Source organism: Eptatretus burgeri, chromosome 9 (assembly GCF_056783735.1).
Source record: "Eptatretus burgeri isolate ZD-2024b chromosome 9, Ebu_testis_v1, whole genome shotgun sequence".
In the NCBI taxonomy this organism is placed as follows: domain Eukaryota; kingdom Metazoa; phylum Chordata; class Myxini; order Myxiniformes; family Myxinidae; genus Eptatretus; species Eptatretus burgeri.
The window spans coordinates 62,047,377-62,066,390 of record NC_140969.1 but is presented as its reverse complement, the minus strand read 5'-3'; the positions used below and the strand labels follow the sequence as shown (position 1 = coordinate 62,066,390).

The window sequence follows — 19,014 nt, the reverse complement described above, 5'->3', positions numbered from 1 at the left end:
ATTTTATTTTTTGCCAAGTAACAAACAAACGGACCCAAATGCAATACAGTCTCCAAATTCTTCGGCGAGGGTTGATGTGGTTACCCTTCTTCAAACACGGCAGTATGCACAGACTCTCAAATACCCTTTGCATCACATTCATTGATTTCTGAAATTATTTTGGAAGCATCACATCCTGTCACGACCAACACCACATTCTCTATGAGGTTGTCCATGCAGTCTCTCTTTCCATTGGTCTGTGTTCATGTCCTTGTACCTGACGGATTTATTGGTCTATGCATGTTTTATTCCCGAATCTCCACGCATTTATTTTCGAATATAGCTCTGTAGATATTTCCACAGCTGAAAACAGAAACTTTGACCGATTTTTGTTTCATCTGAAAGCTTAAATCCCCACCAATGACCACTGCAATCAAATGGAAGACCTATAAGTAAAGAGCAAAGATGGAGTCATCAGGAGGAACCTGGATAGGATTCGGGTTTCAGCCGCTACTCCCCTCCCCTCAAACCCATCTCGGCACAGCCAAGTGAGACTTGCAGAAAACTTTTTGCAGGAATTCATTTCTCTTGAGAGAGATAGGTCAAGAAAGGGAGTAAGATCGTAAGAGATGAAAGAGAGAAAAAAGCAAGAATTAGAATGTAAAGACAATTGTGAAAAAAATTAATAAACAGCAAGAAGTGTGAAAGGAGCAAAGAACAAAGATGTCGGGAAGAACCTTGACAGATACATTTCAGCAGTTATTTATTCCCAGGCTCAACACAGCATCATGTACAAGCTACCAGATGTCCGCCATGTACAAAGTAGTCTATGGTTTTTTCTGTCCAAGAGCGAGGCCCATGGAGGCGCAAGGTAAAATTGACAGTGGGGTAATGGGGCAACAATTGGGCACAACCAACAAGGGAATAAATGAAGAGGAGAGGAAGAGACAAGGAAGGAGAGGAAACACTGAAACCAGCGTGGAAGCAGGTTCGGTGAGGAAAGGTTAATGGGGGTGATAAAGATCATGGGTCAGGATTGGGGAATGACATGAGGTGGTGGTACACTGCCAACTTGAAGTCCTGGGGGGAAGAGTAGGAAAGAACTGCCTCTGAAAGGTGGTTCCATAGAGGAGAAAAGCGAGGAACACTTGAGTCGAAGTTTGCGGTCAGCCTGGATTTTGGAAGTTTCACTGAAAGAACATGTGCATCCTCGAGTTGCTGAGGGAGGGCCTGTGCCAACTTCTACAAATTTGTTCAAATCCTGTCTGGATAAACAATTCTCACTGGATACTTTATGCAGTTTCACCAGACAGTTGCTGAATCATTTCTGGAGGGCATTTTTGTTGTGCCAATTGCACCCAAAATTAGTTCTCTGATGCGTTTTACGAAATTGCTTGAAAGGACCAGGAGCATAATTTGGGTTGTAAAAGGGGGAGGATGGTGTGGCCGGAAGTACAATACAGTGCTATCATGTTCAAATAGACCTGTGCCCACACTCCTTTTACTTAATAGGGATTTCTGCTTTGAATGCTTGACAAGTAATGTGGGCTACTGTACTATGTACAACCTCAGAATAAGTCAAATGAGAGCTCGAACTTGTATTTTAAATTTTCCTTGCCTGACTGCTTGGAGAATCCACTAAACAGGTGTGTATATATATATATATATATATATATATATATATATATATATATATATATATATATATATATATATATATATATATATATATATATATATATATATATATATATATCAATCATCGTCTAAGCAATATTTCTCATCGTCCTACCAATTATCTTACATGGGATGCATTGAAATTGCCTTGTTCTGTTCTTGTGTATGGTAGCTTAGCTGCTGGGTAGCTATCATTTCTTGGAAGTGTGGTTGTGCCGCTGATGCTGTGCTCCTCTACCAGGTACTCATTTCGCTGACCTCAGAAGAATGACAGGCTGAGTCAACCCCACCTGGTGTTAATTCAGTGGCCAACGGAGCTCGAACTCAGGACCCTAAGATCCCAAGCCAGCCACCCGAACCACAATGCCAACACCAGGCTTGAAATTTCATTAAATGCAAGTTTATATTTTCCTCACAATCATATTTCATACAAGTCACTGCACACAGTTGTAGGCAAGCCTGCTTATACCTGGAAATGACAAAGTAAGGGGCCTGGGAGCATATTCTCCACGAACCTTGTGCTGTGCGAGAGAAATCAAAATTTTCGATGAACTCACTTCCCCAGCAAGTCCAAACTGTAGCTTTTGAAAAAAATATTTCTTCCACCTGCTGAATTATATTACCCATTTTGTATCGCAGTTCCTTCAAATTGTTTTTAATAGCGTTCTCACCCCTTTGTACTTTTCATCAGTCTGTTTCATTGTCTAATCTGCAGTCTGCAATTCCTCAACCTCTTTCAGAAACCTGCCTGTCCTTGCTTCAGCAGGGACTTATTTTCCATAGCTGGCCCTCCTTATTCCAACCCATCCCATAACTCCTAACCCCTCCCCTACCCAGTCCATAATATAACACCACGTTGAATATTTCACAACATTCCTCAGCTTTGCATCATATGGTGCTGCAGACAGCAAGTGAATTGTACAATGGCCAAAAGTTGCTCCTGCCAATACAGAGAAAACAAAACCATTCAAGTCTGGAAATTCAACTTTTGATGTCCAATGACCCTCTGGGCTGGTTCAATGTAGGTCAATGCGATATAATATGATTATTTGAATGAAAAATGCACAATAAACTATTCAAACTACCATAAGTACCCACCCTTGGTGGCGTACATGCATTAAATCCAGCTAATGAAAGTTGTCTGAGAAATCTCAATAACATACAGCAAATTGACCATGAATGTCTCGTACACGGGGATCGTTAACATGGAGGGGTTGTGGGTGAAGGTTTGTCGATGCACTAACCTTCATTTGACATTGTATTCTTGATGGGTTTTTTATATATATATTTTTAAATAATCCCTCTATTGGTGATTGTACGTGACCCAATTACGAGATTGGCACTGTCTGGGCAAGCTTTCTGCCAAAGATTTGTCAATTTTGGCTGGGAATGCAGAGCCCATACGAACGTACCATGGGAGGATAGTTTGGGGTGGAATTGAAGGTCATTACCTTAACTTGCATCACAGTAGCCGCTTGGAAGAGATAGTTTATCTATTTCATCCACTCTTTGAATATGGTTCAAATACGAGAAAAATACGACAAAAGGAGTTATCCACTAAGAACTTGTGCAAACTGGTGGACTATGCCCCTTCCACCCGAACCCTCGCCTTTCTATTCCTGCACACGTCTTGTTTTAACTTGTGTGTTTTTTGTTATTTTTTCCTTTTCTACAAATTCTGGGTTCATGGAAGAACGAGGTGATAGAAGGTAGAAGGACAACAAATTGAGTGGAATGGTGGGGAAAATAATTGGACACAAACAAGTATGTCGATTAACAGGAAAGGAGATGAAACATGTAAGAGGGATGGATGTGGGCAAGGTTAACAGGGTAGAAGGGTTTAAACCTTCCCAACTCTCCACTATCTTCTACCTCTCTTTGACCAACACTTCAACTCTATATATCTATCTATCTGTCCATCTGTCTTTTCTTTTAAAAGTGTGTGTGTGTGTGTGTGTGTGTGTGTGTGTGTGTGTGTGTGTGTGTGTGTGTGTGTGTGTGTGTGTGTGTGTGTGTGTGTGTGTGTGTGTGTCTCCTCCATAACTCCAAAACCATGAAACCTAGCAGCCTGAAACTTTGCATGCATACTAAGAAAACGCCAAGGAAGTGCAAAAGTGAATATTGGGTGTTTGGGTTAATTAAAACACCCCTTTTGAAGATAATGAACGGCATTATTTTATTATATCCTTCATCAGGTGCATCCTCGGCCACCGTGCTCTTTGGGGTCTTAAGGCGTATCTTAGGTAACTTCGCTGGGGCCTGAAGCTGCCATGTATTTTGGCCTCCTCAACCATACCTTGACTTGGAACAGGTCACAACGAATTCTAAGCTATAAAGTTTTTTTTCACTTTCGTCACTCATATTGTATTTATCGAATGCCTGTTCATCATTGGTATGAATCGCTGTATACGTCGCTTTTGTAAGTATGATAGTTTTCAAATTTGGAGCTTGGAGTGACTTCATGCATCAGATGAGACGATTTTCCACAATGTACTCTCACGGACTTATTAAAGTGTATCATCGAAATATTATTTCGGTTTTGAGGATCAGATATCATCCGGATTAAATGTGTCAAAATCTGGAGTGAAATCTGATAATTTATTGAAATGATGAGTCTGATAACTAAGCTGATAGACCTATTTACTTCAAGCAAGCAAGGTTATGTTCCCTCTTCCATACATACACAAAAATGTGAAATTTCCAAAGCATTAAACTTAGCTTTTTCTACTGTTTCGAGAATTATATTGAGTGAATAAAAAAAATTAGGAATGTGCCAAATTTAACCAGCTTCATTGAGCTATACGATTTAATGCATTGACTGCTTCACCTCACACCCTGTCCCCTGAGGGACAGCTGATCCATAGCATCTGCCAGATGTGTGATTATATTTTCGGAGGTTTTGCGAGGTGCTCTACAGTGAATCAAAGCAAATCTGGTGAAAAACTGATGTTTAAAAAAAAAAAGTGATAGCGTTTGCACGGACCGTGAACGATGCACCACGTGACGTGCACAGATGAGCAGGCAACATGGTGGATTATCTACAATGTTTATTTCATAGCTGATTAGACTTTGTGATGTCTCCAGGTTTGTTCTACATTGAGCAGAAACTTTTGTGGATAAAGTCATTATTTGAACGAATCCATTTTATTTCATTAACTGTTGCATGCACGGTGAAGTTAAATGGAATTGATGTTAAATGGATCCCATATGGAGTGAAGCACCAGCCTGGCCAACCATTCCTTATCAACCATTTAATTGGAGTGCTTGCTTGAGTGCTTAAACCACTTTCTGAGCACCCTATAGTCAATCGCGGAACCACACTGTCATTCTGAGCATATCGTTCACTTACTGCGGATGCTTTTGCTGTGCCACATCATTTAGAGCAAGTGGTTCGTGCTGTCATCCTGAGCGAGTGGTTCGTGCACCGTCCTCTTGAGTGAGTGGTTTGTGCACCATCATCCTGAGTGAGTGATTCGTGCACCGTCCTCCTGAGTGAGTGGTTTGTGCACCATCATCCTGAGCGAGTTATTCGTGCACCGTCCTGAGTGAGTGGTTTGTGCTCCGTCATCCTGAGCGAGTGGTTTATGCTCTGTCATCCTGAGCGAGTTGTTCGTGCTCCGTCATCCTGAGCGAGCTGTTCGTGCTTCGTCCGCCCCTGAGTGAGTGGGTTGTGCTCCGTCATTCCCCTGAAATAACACCCGATTCCCAAACCCTTTAACATATTAACACGTTTTTTGAATTACCGAGCCAAATTTTTTTTCCCACCAGACACACGCTGCTCTTTATAAAGATTAATGTTTGTGGAAAATATCCCTGAAACATCTATTTCAATGTTTCGGTGAACCATTCGCTCAGGAGGACGATTTCAGACATTATTGTTTTCATCTTCACTGTTATTCTACGCAGAATAATGTTGCTGAGAGAGTATAAATCATCATTAACGCTCCACCACATGTCTGCCTTCCTTTCACCTCACCTCACACTTTCTTCCCTTCCCACACCTTCCCTCGCTTACCACACCCCTCCTCAGTTGGTTTTCGGTGAGAGCTATTCAAGGTTTTTGGTTTGTATAGAGTACGTCCTGTAATCACACCGACTCCAACTTGCCGATTCCAGAAAAATTGCTGATATCGGCCGTGTGTGTGTGTGTGTGTGTGTGTGTGTGTGTGTGTGTGTGTGTGTGTGTGTGTGTGTGTGTGTGTGTGTGTGTGTGTGTGTGTGTGTGTGTGTGTGTGTGTGTGTGTGTGTGTGTGTGTTGTTCATAAAGCGAAACATTCTCTATGCTAACTCCCCTACCCACACCCTTTCTCTCTATTTGACATATCCTTCTTCCTCTACCCCCTCTCAATACAGTGCAGCACTCTCTTTCCATACATTTCTCACTCCTCTCTCGCTCTCTGGATATATCCGGATGGCGGTTATTTCCGGATGGTATTTATCTCCTGACATGTTGGGATAGTATTTATCTCTGGCCTTGTCCGGATGGGAGTTTGTCTCCGGATGTGTTCGGGCGGTGGTTATGTCCGTACGAGAGTTTGTGTCTGGACGGGAGTTTGCCTTTAGATGTGTCCAAGCAGTGTTTGTGTCTGGACGGCTTGGCTCCGGATGCATCCGGCCGGTTTTGTCTCCAGACATGTCCGGCGGTGTTTATAGTGCGACTGGTAGAAAATAGATTTCAGACATTGTTGTTTCCATCTTCACTGTTATTCTCTGCAGAATAATGTTGCTGAGCGAGTATAAATCATCATTAATGCTCCACCACATGTCTGCCTTCCTTTCACCTCACCTCACACTTTATTCTCTTTCCACACTTTCCCTTGCTCCCACACCCCTCCTCGCTTCCCCTCCCTCCTCTTTACTCTGTCCCCTCTCTCTCCCCCCACCCCTCTCCCCTCTTTTTCTACCCCCCCTCAACTTTTTAGTATTCCCATCAGTGAAGTGATGGGTGGTATTTGCTTGTTATCTGTGACATATCTGTATAATCTCTGTCTTCCTTAGCCTCCTCTCTTTGCTTTACATTTTATGATAAAAAATTTTTTTTAACTTCTACCCCTATTGTGTGTCTTCATATAAATAACCTCAAAGGTAGATATGGTAAAAGTTAATTTTACCCATTCAGTATCCACCATATTTCCTCCCCAACACATTCATATTTACCACGACAATGGAACAAGAACACGTGTTGCACACCAATGAGGCTACACAAGGTGGATGGAGATGACCAACTAATCAAAGAACGATATTTAATTGTGGTCACAGTCTGCTTTGAACTTTGAACGAGAAACAAACCTCCTGATTCAAGATGTGCACGTGTAGTTTTGGTTTGTTTGTAATGAATGATGGTAGTGAGAGTGATGTCCTTGATGATGATGTTCTCATTGATCGTGAAGAAATGCTGAGGCTGAAGAAATACCGCTGAGCTGTGTGAATAGCTATTTGTGATGAGGTAATTGTTGAAGTCCAACAGGATGGTTTATGACAAAGTTTACCTTTGAGCTGTGTCGTCTGGTTTGATTTTCCTTTTTGGCCTGACTACAAACTGTCTGATTGGTGCTTAACAGACAGGGCATTGCATCAATGAGTAAAATGTTCATTGGATAGGACAGTTCAGGTCTACGTCAGGTCAGGTTCGATCTGTGACCTGCTACAGGTACCATGTAAACCTGCACTAACCTGTTCCATGGTCGGGTTGTCGGCGACTAAACCGTCTCCCCAACCAGGTTTTCTGGTGTGGAGGGTGTTTGGATATGGACACCCAGCAGGATTAAAAACAAAACCTGTCAAAGGGCGGAGGAGCTCCTTGTGAGCCAACGGCCATCCATATCTAGTGCCCAACTGTGTCTGTGGACTTCCTCCTGCAGTTGGGTTACTTCTTATTAGGAGGTTGGTGGCAGGATTTGCACTCCGGCCACCGTAAAACCCTTCATTCCGCAAAACGCAAAAACGCAAAAAAATCTGAAAACCCACTCCGTGGGAGTACCTCCTGTGCAGCTTACCTTCGCAGGGCAGCTCACCGGATGACGGGATTGGGGCAAAGCCTTCGGGACCCCCAATCTTTGATGATAGGAGGGAAACCACGGGGTAACATCCCTGGGTCAGATTGCGGGAGAGTATGTCGGAGTGGTGCTGAGGTGTCGTCCACCAGACGGCGGTCTCCTTGGGTTAACCTGAGGTGGTCCCTTCGGGAGGGTGCCTGGAATGTCCTATCCCTAAGAGAGGATGATCACCTGTCTTTGTTATCATCTGAGCTCAAGCGTTTGGACATCGGGATTGCAGCTCTCTCTGAGGTTCGGAGACCGGATTGCGGCGAGATAATGGTGGATGGTTACACCTACTATTGGTCTGGTCGCTGTGATGGTTACCATACCCAAGGAGTTGCTGCAGCTGTGTCCAATAAGCTGGGCCCAATGATAATTGAGGTAACACCGGTCAACGAGCGTATTATGAGATTAAGGATTCGTGACTCCTTAGGTGTTATTTCCCTGGTCTCTGTTTACGCTCCGACTGAGGCGAGTGATCTCACCGTGAAGGATGCATTCTACGCCACACTCGAGTCGTGGTTGATCAGTGCCCCAGACGAGATACACTTCTAGTCTTGGCGGATTTCAATGCATCGACTGGAACTGATAGGGATGGTTATGAGGTGTGTGTTGGTCCTCATGGGTCAGGAACTATGAACCAGAATAGCACCAAGTTCCTTGACTTTGCAAGAAGTCATGGACTTAGGGTGGCTGGTTCATGGTTTCAGCGCCCACAAGCTCATCGCTGGACTTGGTATTCCAACGCTGGCAGTGTGGCAAAGGAGATTGACAATGTCCTCATTGACGGTCGTTGGAGGATGATCCAGAACTGCAGGGTCTACCGGAGTGCTCAGTTCCTCAATACTGACCACAGGCTTGTTGTAGCAACTCTAAAGCTGCACCTTAAATCCTGGAGAATGGTACCATCCCAGCCTAGGCTGGATGTTGGCAAGCTCAGGGATGAGAGAGTAGCTGAGGAGTTTGCGAACAGGCTGAGTGGACACTTGGGGGGTCTGGGTGCTTTGGAGGGTCCTGAAGAGTTGTGGAGCGCCTTCAAGACCACCGTCCTTGATGTTGCCGGTGGATGTCTTGGAGCTCACCGCAGGGCAAAGAAGAATTTTGTTTCTCAAGGGACACTGGATACCATTGACCAGAGTCACAGGGCCAGGCTGAATGGCAGAGCTGAGCTGTTTAGGGAGCTGAGGCGTAAAACTGTACGTGCACTGAGGGTGGACAAGGAGGCCTATGTGCGAGGAATCTGTGAGGGGGTAGAGCATCACCTGTGGACAGGTGATTCTCGTCCCGCTTACAGGGGAATTCACGCATTACGTTCATCCAAGACCATCCCTCGGAGCACTGCAGTTCGAGCAGAGAGTGGTAGGCTCTTGACAGAGGAGTCTGAAGTGAAGGCCCGCTTGGCCGGTTACTTTGAGCGGTTGCACCAGGCTGATCCCCCAGCTGTCGAGTTGGACGTCAAGGGTGTTGCAATCCCTGTTGCTGACCCTCGAATCAACTGTGGTCCACCTTCGCTTGTGGAAACACGGGCTGCGGTGAACCAGTTGAAACGGGGCAAAGCTCCAGGGATCTGTGGCATCCATGCTGAACTTCTCCTGGCTGGTGGAAATGCTGCACTTGTGTCGTTGCATGCAGTTTTGTGCTCTGCCTGGAACACAGGCATCATCCCAACTGACTGGAAGAGGGGCCTTGTTGTCCCTCTCTGGAAAGGGAAGGGTGATCGCAAAGACTGCAACAACGACTGAGGGGTGACGCTGCTCTCAGTGCCGGGAAAGGTCTTTGCTCGGATAATTCTTGATAGGGTTCGCCACCATCTGCTTGAGCACCAGCGTCTAGAGCAGTCAGGCTTTACACCAAAGAGGTCAACGATTGACCGTATCCTTGCCCTTCGTGTCCTCACCGAACGCAGATGAGAGTTTCAGCAGGGGCTGCTTGCAGCCTATGTTGATCTCTGTAAAGCGTTCGATTCATTGATCGGGATGCCCTCTAGAGGATTCTTTGTCTTCGTGGGGTGCCACCAAAACTGATCGATCTGATGTCTGAACTCTACTCTGGTACTGAGAGTGCTGTGAAGTGTGGTGGTACCATCTCTGACTGATTTCCAGTTGTTACTGGAGTTCGTCAGGGATGTGTACTTGCCCCCACACTTTTCAGCACTTGTATGGACTGGATTTTAGGGAGGATGTCAGAGAGATCAAGTTGCGGTGCGTCATTTGGGAATGTCAAGATCTCGGACCTTGATTTTGCAGATGATGCAGTCATCTTTGCGGAGACTTTAGACATCCTTTTGGGGGCCCTCGAGGTGCTGAATGAGGAGTCGGAGCCGCTGGGATTACGGGTTTCTTGGGTCAAAACTAAGATCCAGGCTTTCGGTGACATCTTGGATGCTGCTGTCCTGTCTGTGCCTGTTTGTGGTGAGGATGTTGAGATCGTGGAGAGATTCACTTACCTTGGCAGTGATATTCATGTCTCTGCTGGCTGCGAGTCAGAGGTCAACAGACGTCTGGGTCGGGCCTGGGGAGTCATGGATTCACTGGATCATGGGGTGTGGCGCTGCCGGTATCTGTGCGGGAGGACGAAAGTCCGAGTCTTCAGATCCTTGGTACTTCCAGTCTTGCTCTATGGGTGCGAGACTTGGACTCTGACCAAGGATCTGAGACGGAGACTTAATTCCTTTGGTACCAGGTCTCTTCGGAGAATCCTTGGCTATCGCTGGTCGGATTTTGTGTCCAACGAGCGGTTGCTGAGAGAGACTCGGATGAGATTTGTTACCTGCATAGTCCTTGAGCGTCAGTTGTAGCTGTATGGACATGTGGCTCGTTTTCCTGACGCTGATCCTGCTCACCAGATTCTCTCAGCGAGGGAGTCTCATGAGTGGAGGAGGCCAGTGGGCCGACCACGTGCCTCATGGTTGCAGCAGGTTGACCATCATCTCAAGGAGATGGGGATGGGCCTGGCATCTGCCTGGGGGATGGCCAGACGGAGGCCCCTGGAGTACCGGCGGAAAGTGGACGCAGCGACGCACTGTTCTGGCACATGCTCCCATACCTGACCTGACCTGGTAGGACAGCAAGCTGAGATCCAGCATTGATTTCAAGCGGAAATTAAGTATCCCTTGGTGTCTTGCACAACGACGAGGTGGTCATCAATGACACCCTCACAAAATTCCAACTGCCTGCCAGAACAAGCTCTGCAAAATCTAGCTACTGAGTTGGGACTCAAGCCTCCTCAACCATTATGAGCAATGGACCATGTGAGAGCCTGAAATATGGCTGTGATAAGTAACACAATAGCAGGCAATTGTTAATGATGGTGAATAGACGTGCTGGACTTCCATTAAGCGGAAAATGTGTGCCTTTGTTTTCTTTTTGCAAAAGTTATGAGAGCACATCAATAAGTATGGTGAATTGCACATGAAATACGCTTCACCGGAGAGAACACTGCATTATTTTACGACAGAGTCCCTTTGGACATCCACACACTTCTGCCACCACTTCAAAAAGTTGTGGATGCCCTCATAATAAAATGATGTTGGTTGGTCAATGATCTATTTTCCACTGTCCCTTGAACTTCTCCATCATTCAGGTCAGGTATGGGACCATGCGCCAGAGCAGCACGTCACTGCGTCCATTTTCCACCAGAACTGCAGGGGCCTCCGTCTGGCCATCCCCCAGGCAGATGCCTGGCCCATCCCCATATCCTTGAGATGCTGATCAACCTATTGCAGCCCCGAAGCACGTGGTTGGCCCATTGGCCTCCTGCACTCATGATGCCCCCTCACTGAGAGAATCTATTGAGCAGGATCAGCATCAGGAAAATGAGCCACGTGTCCATACAGTCACAGCTGATGTTCGCAGACGTTGCAGGTAACAAATCTCATGAGTCTCTCTGAGCAATCGCTTGTTGGACAAAAAGTCCGAACAGCGATAGCCAAGGATTCTCTGAAGAGACCTGGTACCAAAGGAATAATGACTCTGTCTCAGATCCCTAGTCAGAGTCCAAGTCTTACATCCATAGAGCAAGACCAGAAGCACCAAGCACCTGAAGACTTGGACTTTCATCCTCCTGCACAGGTACCGACAGCGCCACACCCCATGATCCAGTGAATCCATGACCCCCCAGGCCCAACCCAGATGTCTACTTGACCTCTGGCTCACAGCCACCAGAGGCATGAATATGACTGCCAAGGTAAGTGAATCTCTCTGTGACCTCAACATCCTCACCACAAACTGGTACAGACAAGATAGCAGCATCCAAGATGTCATTGAAAGCCTGGATCTTAGTTTTGACCCAGGAATCCCATAACCCAGTGGCTCCGACATCTCATTCAGCACCTCGAGGGCCCACAAATGTATATCCAGAGTCTCTGCAAAGATGAATGCATCATCTGCGAAATCGAGGGCAGCAATCTTACCATTCCCAAATGATGCAGCGCAGCTTGATATCTCCAAAATACTCCTCAGAATCCAGTCCATGCAAGCACTGAAAAATTTGGGGGCCAGTACACACCCCTGACAAACTCCAGTCACAACTGGGAATAAGTTGGACATGGTATCTCACAGCACTCTTAATACTGTTGTGGTTGACCAAATTCGCAAACCACCATTCAGGTCCCTTAGGTGAGATATCTCGGTAAGTATATGTGTAGTTAGGCCCAAACCCGTTGTCTAGAGGGAATAAATGTCATTCATGAGGGCTGCGACTCTTCAGGATAGCCGTTTTTCTTTTACTATCTTTATTTTGGACCAACCGCCATTATTACCACCACCAACCACGTCTCAACAGCCATCACAACAACAACCACCAACCACAACGCCGCTTCACCACAACCGCCACGACCTTTACCGTCACAACTCGCCACCATCGCATCACCGTCATCTCGCGCCACTCGTGGGCACTGATGCTGGACTCGTGTAGAGCGCGCACCGAGCAGCGTGTTCAAAAGCATCGCGGACTTTCCGAAGAAAAACGGATCAAAAACGACTCACGCCCACTTTTGTTCCGTCCAATCGGTGAGCGAGGGGCGGTTTGGCCCCGCCTCCAGGGAGTTGGAGGGCGGTCGCTATATGCAAATACATGGATCAAAAAGCATTCACGCCCACTTTTCCTCGGGCCAATGGGGAGCCAGCAAGAGAGGTGAAAGGTCGGAGGCAGAGGGTCAAAGATGAAGGAGCGAGACCACGGGGGATATAAGGGGCCGCGTTCGTCAGTCGAGGCAGTTCAGTTCGCAGGAGGAAGAGTTGAGTTGGAAGCGGAGGAAGAGCTCAGTGCAGTTGGGAGTTCGCGGAGTCGGAGTGAAGAGGACGGAGCTGTGGAGAGGCGGCGAAGGCGAACGAGGGGGTGCTCGCGTCGGATTCGGGGAACTGCGGAGAGAAAGGCCGGCGGCGCGACCGAGGTCGTGGTGGAGACGCTCGTCGCGGGACCCGCGATTTTGTGAAATCCTCCTTTCCCCGAGCATCAGCAACCCCCTCCTGTTTCCCCCCGCGCTGAAATAGTGCGACAAAAGGGGGCCCCCTTCCCACCCCCTACCAGACACTGTCCGCGAGGCCCGCGGAGTTGAGGCACCACCGCCGCTCCGCGTCTCATTATCAGACGGGTAGGCCCGACACGGTCTCGGCCCCAGGCCCGCCTACCCCCTCATCCTGGAGGGTGGTTCTCTTTTCTTTTGCTTTGGGAATGTGTGTTGTCGGCGCCGTCTGTGAAGTAAAATTGTATAAGTGTTGCCGTGTGCTCGCGTAGTCGGTATTAGATCTGCATTGTTGCATTTGCTTTTTGTCTTCTTCTTTTCTATGTGCTTTTGGTGGAATTGTATATGTGTGCTTCCCGTGTGCCGCAAAATAAATGTGCTTATTATTGAACTGTTTTCCCGCTTCGCTTCGTCATTTCTTTCATTGAATCCTCATCTTGCTTCACGTAAAGGGTTGGTCGTGGGTTAAGACGCCCGATAATTAATCGAACCGTCGAGGTCGACGAATAACACCGCTCGGTTATCCCGATAGTACGGAACGGGTCGCTTAAGTGGCCCGTGTCCGAAGTCGACTTGCGGCGAGGTGCGATCGCCCGGTCTACCCTCCGTGTGGGTACTTAGGTAGGTCGAATTTGGCGAGCAACCCTATCCACGCGGGGGCCGATTGGCTCGATCGCGGTGAGACCGAAAGGTCCACCCGTGACTGGTTCCCGGCGTTAGTCCGAGAGGGTCACGACTGGATTGTCCGTCCGGTGGGCGACGTGCCGCGATTCGAGTTACGTGGCCGTCCGCACGCCGGCGGGCGCAAATCCGCAACATTGGTGTCAGGTCGTGCGATACAAACTCATCGCCCTCCTCGCGGCACTGGTATCGGAGAACGGGAAAACGGGCTCTCCTGTCTCCAATTAAATTCACGGGAATCGGTCCAGGGGTGAGAGAAGCGACCCCCGATTCCCTCCAAATTACGAGCGAGCTAAATTAACCCTTTAAGAGAAGCAAGATGGCGTCTCAAGGCGAGCGGGAGCCGGGGGTATTAGAAATGGATGTAGAATGTGTAGAGTCCATGGTCCAGGATGAAATCCCCGTGCAGGAAATGGTTGTACAGGAAAACGAACTCGCCCAACTGAACCCAGAGCCCGAAATGGGTGCGGCAGCGGCCGCGGTGTATGACACCTCCCCTCCCCCTCTCCACCAAAACCCTTCCCCAACCCCTGCCGAAACAGCTCACCCAAGCGCACCCGACATGGCCCAGCTATTCGCCATGCTGGCGGCAATGACAGCGAGGATGGATGCGAATACACAAAAGCTGGATGCGAATACACAACAAATAATCGAAAACATGGATGCAAACACAACTGAATTTATAAACGAAATAAAAAGCATGAACGAAAAGATCGATGCGAGTACACAGCAAATGAAGGAAGAAACGAAAAAGCTGCGGGGTGAGACGCAGAACATGGGCCGATGCCTGCAGGCGGGCATGAAGGCCGTGACCAGGGAGATAGGAATGGCGACTCCACGTGTGGGAGCGAACGAGCTGGAAGGGGGTGCAACGGCTGACAGGCCCGCGGTGGAGGCTGGTGAAAAAATAATTCGGGGGGCGTGTTGGGCGAGGGTCGTGACGATGACCGAAAGGGAAAAATTAAATTGGGAGACCAAAACGTGTGAGACGAGACACGAGGTGACGACAACGGAAATAATAGTGGAGACAAGGGAGGTAAAGGGTGAAGAGTTGGCAGAGACACGGGAGATAGGAACGATAGAGGGAAGACTGCACGATGAAGACGGGGTAAGTGACGCACACACACACACGGAGGTAGTGGAGGACAATGGGGGTGAGCTCGCGGACGGTGCAGGGACCCGGTGCGAGCAGCGGGATAGCCTCCTCCAGGAACGAGGGGAGGGAGTATTCCCCCTTGAGGCGAGTCACGACCAGGTGAGTTCGGTCGTGCTTTGCGAGGTTGAGGGGACGAGTGCTGTGGACGGGAGCTTGGAGAGCTTGGGGGGTATAGAGGCCCCGGAGACCCTTGTGGGGACACGAATCCCCAGTGTGGTTGTCCCTGTGTGTGTGGTGCAAGGTGTGAGTGCGTCCCCGTGTGTGGAAGCGACCCCGTGTGTGAGTGGTGTGGTGGCGATGGTGCCAGAGTACGTGCTTCCCAGCACGCCGTGTGTGGAAGAGGCCGTGTGTGTGGAAACGGCCAGTATGGATGAGGCACCGCGGGTGAGTGCCCCCGCGTGTGTGGGTGAGGGACCGTGTGTGAGTGAGGCCGTGTGTGTGGATGAAACGGCCAGTGTGGATGAGGCACCGCGGGTGAGTGCCCCCGCGTGTGTGAGTGAGGCACGGTGTGTGGATGAGGCACCACGCGTGAGTGAACGGCCGAGTGCAAGGGAGACCGTGTGTGTGAGAGAGCGGTATGTAAGGGAGATGTCGGTTGGCATGCGGGAGCACGCAGCCGCGTCTCCCGGTGTGAATGTAATGGAATGGAGTGTGAGCGTCGTAACACGCAGGTGTGCGTGGGTCGAATGGCGACGACGGCGACATGTAAGGAAAGAATGCCGAGTAGCGGCTGTAGCTGTTTCGGGGACCGTGCCGGGTTCACCCAGCAGTGAGCACGAGGTTCGTGCTGTGCAACGCACGAGACCGCCACGTGCTCGCTTGCGGGAATGAAGTCCCGGTCCGGAAACGCACGCGGTGGATTTGCCGATCCCGCGGAGGGACAAAGCTTAGGCAGGATTATGGATTTGGACCGGACGGGTTCTCCACGCGATCGTGTGTGTTAAGCTCCAACGGGCAAAGCACATGTGTTCGCATGGGGAACCCCTCGAGACGTGGGGCTTGTATTTTTTTTTATGCGCACGGTGACGTCATGGCTGCACGTGGGGTTGGAATCCGGCAGAAGGGGAATCCCTGCCGGATGGTGCCGTCCAAGGAGGGACGAGGTACACGTGCAGCTGCATGACGTCACGGGCAGGTGCAAAGTGCGCGAGTTGCCGCGCTGGTGCTGCGCATGTAAAAAAAAAAAGAAAAAAAAAAAAGAAACAAGCCTCACTTTCGGGTGCACAGGATTCCTGGGCAAGGGGTGGAAGACCCCCTTGACCTGGGCACAGGATGGAAACTAGTTAGGGGGAAGGGTTAGCTGAGTTAGACCGACTTCATGGGGCAGGGGTAAGTCCTCATGGAGTCCGTGGAATGGATTAGTTAGAGGGATTTAGATGAGCTTTAGGTTGGGAAATAAAATGAATTTTTGAGTTAGAAGACAGAGACAGACTTGTGAATGTGTAGAGGGGACGTAGCTTAGCTACGTAGGTTAAATGGGACGTGCTATAGTTTAAGGGACGACGTGGGAGCACGAGTTAGTTCGGGGATGCAGATAGAAGGATGGCAGAGTTCAGTGGTGAGTGTGTTGAAGAGTTGTTGGTGAGTTATGAGGTGGAGGCATGTGCTTGGTGAGTGAGTGAGGCCAGCGGGTCTGTGTTATGGAGCGAATGGGGAATGCATGGTGCGATGAGTGATTGGGGGGAGGAGTGACTCCCGCCCAAGGGACCCCGGGGTCAGTATAAAGTGAGTTAGGGGGTTAGTCAAATTTACAAAATGGAGGTCGTTTTGTTGTTGGTGGGAGTGTAGGCTCGAAACCCGTTTGGAGGGGTGCAGGAGCCCTGTTGACAGGCTGGGAGCGTGGCTGCGAAAAGTGAGTATCGCTGAGTGGGTACCCCGGGCACCAGGCTAGTCGGCCGCGGTAGGCCAAGGGCCCATGGGGGGCCGGGATAGCGTTGTGGGCACGGGTGCGTCTGCTTGGTGCTGAGGCCCGGGGCGCCATTAGCCGCGTGGGCAATGTTGTGGGCACGGGTGACCCTCGGAAAGGGGCCTGGGAAGCCAGCCTGCCACGTGTGCGTTTCAGGGGAGGTGCCATGGGGGGCACTCCCCGGTGTTAGGGAGCTGGTAGGCTCGGAGGCAGTGTAGTGCCCGGGGGTGCCATCGTCGGAGAATCGGCAGAGGGTCGTGCCTGCCAAAGGGAGCCACGTGTCCCAGCCATGAGACTGTGTGAGGGCACGGAGAGAAAATTGGGGGGCGAGGCGCGAAATTGTGAGGACACCAACACAGGCGACGGGAATCTGGGTTGTTAGAACCAATAGTTTAAGCGAGAGGCGCTTGTTGAAAGCCCCGGGGTAGTTTAACAGTTAAATGGTTAGGGTAGATTAGTAGATGTACCCCTCCGCACCATCCATCCCCTCGCTCTCGTTGTGGGCCGCTGGACCCACTTTGGTTATAGATCGCCGAACTCTGGGGAGGCCATTCTGAGGCTTCGTTGGGCCTCGACACAGGACGTTAGCTCTCCCTTACTCCCCTCCGGGAAGGGAACGTAGGGGTTGGGAGTAGGCTAGGTGACAGGATAGGTTAGCCGAACAAGGACAATAAAGGGGGTTAGGGGACGATTTATAGTGGGGAAGTAAACATAAAAACAACAAAAAAATAAGTTGGGGCTAAATTGGGGTTTGACAAATTAAGGGAGTGGGTATGGACAGTGACAGGCAAAGGCGATAGGTGGGAGGGAGACAGGTAGGTAGGTCCGAGCCCGCCTTCCAAGTGGCCAGCACCACCGCACTCCCTCCACCAACCTCCACGGAACGGCAAAGGCTGGCCAACTTCATCGGCAGCTGTTGTTTTGCTGCGAGGCCTGTGCCGGCTGGATCGTCTGCAGCTGCTGTGCTGCAAGGCCTGTGCCGGCCCACTTCATCTGCCGGCTGGCTGTTTTTCTTCAAGGCCTGTGCCGGCCAGTTCATCTGCCGGCTGTGTTTGCCTGTAGCGGCCTTCTTCTGCGGGCTGTGTTTGCCTGCTGCCTTTGCCATGCCATGCCCACTGCCCACGTTCACCAGCCCCGTTCAATTTTGCTTTGCCCCCCCCCTGTTCATTTCCATGTGCGCCAGGATCCGCAAGGCAACAGTTTGCAAGCTGCGAGAACTGCCCTGTTGGCAGCTACAACACGGGCCTGCAGTGGCGGCCCGTGCACCGTGTTTGCATCCATCCATTCACCCATCCATTTGTAGTGTTCATTGCGTGTGCCACTTGAGCTGGCACGGAGACTGCGTTGTGCAGCCCATGCACCGTTGTGGTTCACTGCGTTCAGTTCAAACCATTCATCCATCCATTCGTTGTGTTCATTGCGTGTGCCACTTGAGCTGGCATGGAGACTACGTTTGTGCAGCCCATGCACCGTTGTGGTTCACTGCGTTCAGTTCAAAAGGGAAGGCCTTGGACTGCGTGTGAGCAGCCAGCCACGTTCCCTGTCACCTGCATTGTTTTGAGCCAGAGACTGCATGCGAGCAGCCTGGCTCCCTGCTAACTGCTTTCTTTTTGCAGAGTTCAGTGATCCTGGGCCATGGTTTAGTGTAAAATTTGTAAGTTAAGGTTAAGATGTACTGTAAATATGAGTGCGCCCCCGGCATGTCTGTCCTAGCGCCGGCAATTTTATTTAAGTCGTCCGTGTGAGTGAGTTTGTTTAGGTAGTTACGCAGCCCTCAGGTTATTTATTTTGGGGACACGAATACCATGAATATCGCACTCAGGGATCCGTAGGTAAAATGTACTAGGGGAAAACTACACATGATGGCACACGAAAATTTGACGACTCGGGACGAGTCTGTAAAAAGGGGAGGGGGTAGTGTTGTGGTTGACCAAATTCGCAAACCACCATTCAGGTCCCTTAGGTGAGATATCTCGGTAAGTATATGTGTAGTTAGGCCCAAACCCGTTGTCTAGAGGGAATAAATGTCATTCATGAGGGCTGCGACTCTTCAGGATAGCCGTTTTTCTTTTACTATCTTTATTTTGGACCAACCGCCATTATTACCACCACC

General features: G+C 49.4%; 1 long non-coding RNA gene across 6 annotated transcripts in view; it reads left to right on the top strand.

Moving 5' to 3' along the window:
* Positions 1-19,014, top strand: part of LOC147020199 (uncharacterized) — a 60,751-nt gene that overhangs the window by 6,765 nt on the left and 34,972 nt on the right. For 4 of the 6 annotated variants that reach the window (XR_015061709.1, XR_015061707.1, XR_015061702.1 and 1 more), the window contains exon 2: positions 1,898-2,051. This is a non-coding gene — a long non-coding RNA (uncharacterized LOC147020199). The other 2 variants (XR_015061703.1, XR_015061705.1) reach the window with 2 other exon arrangements.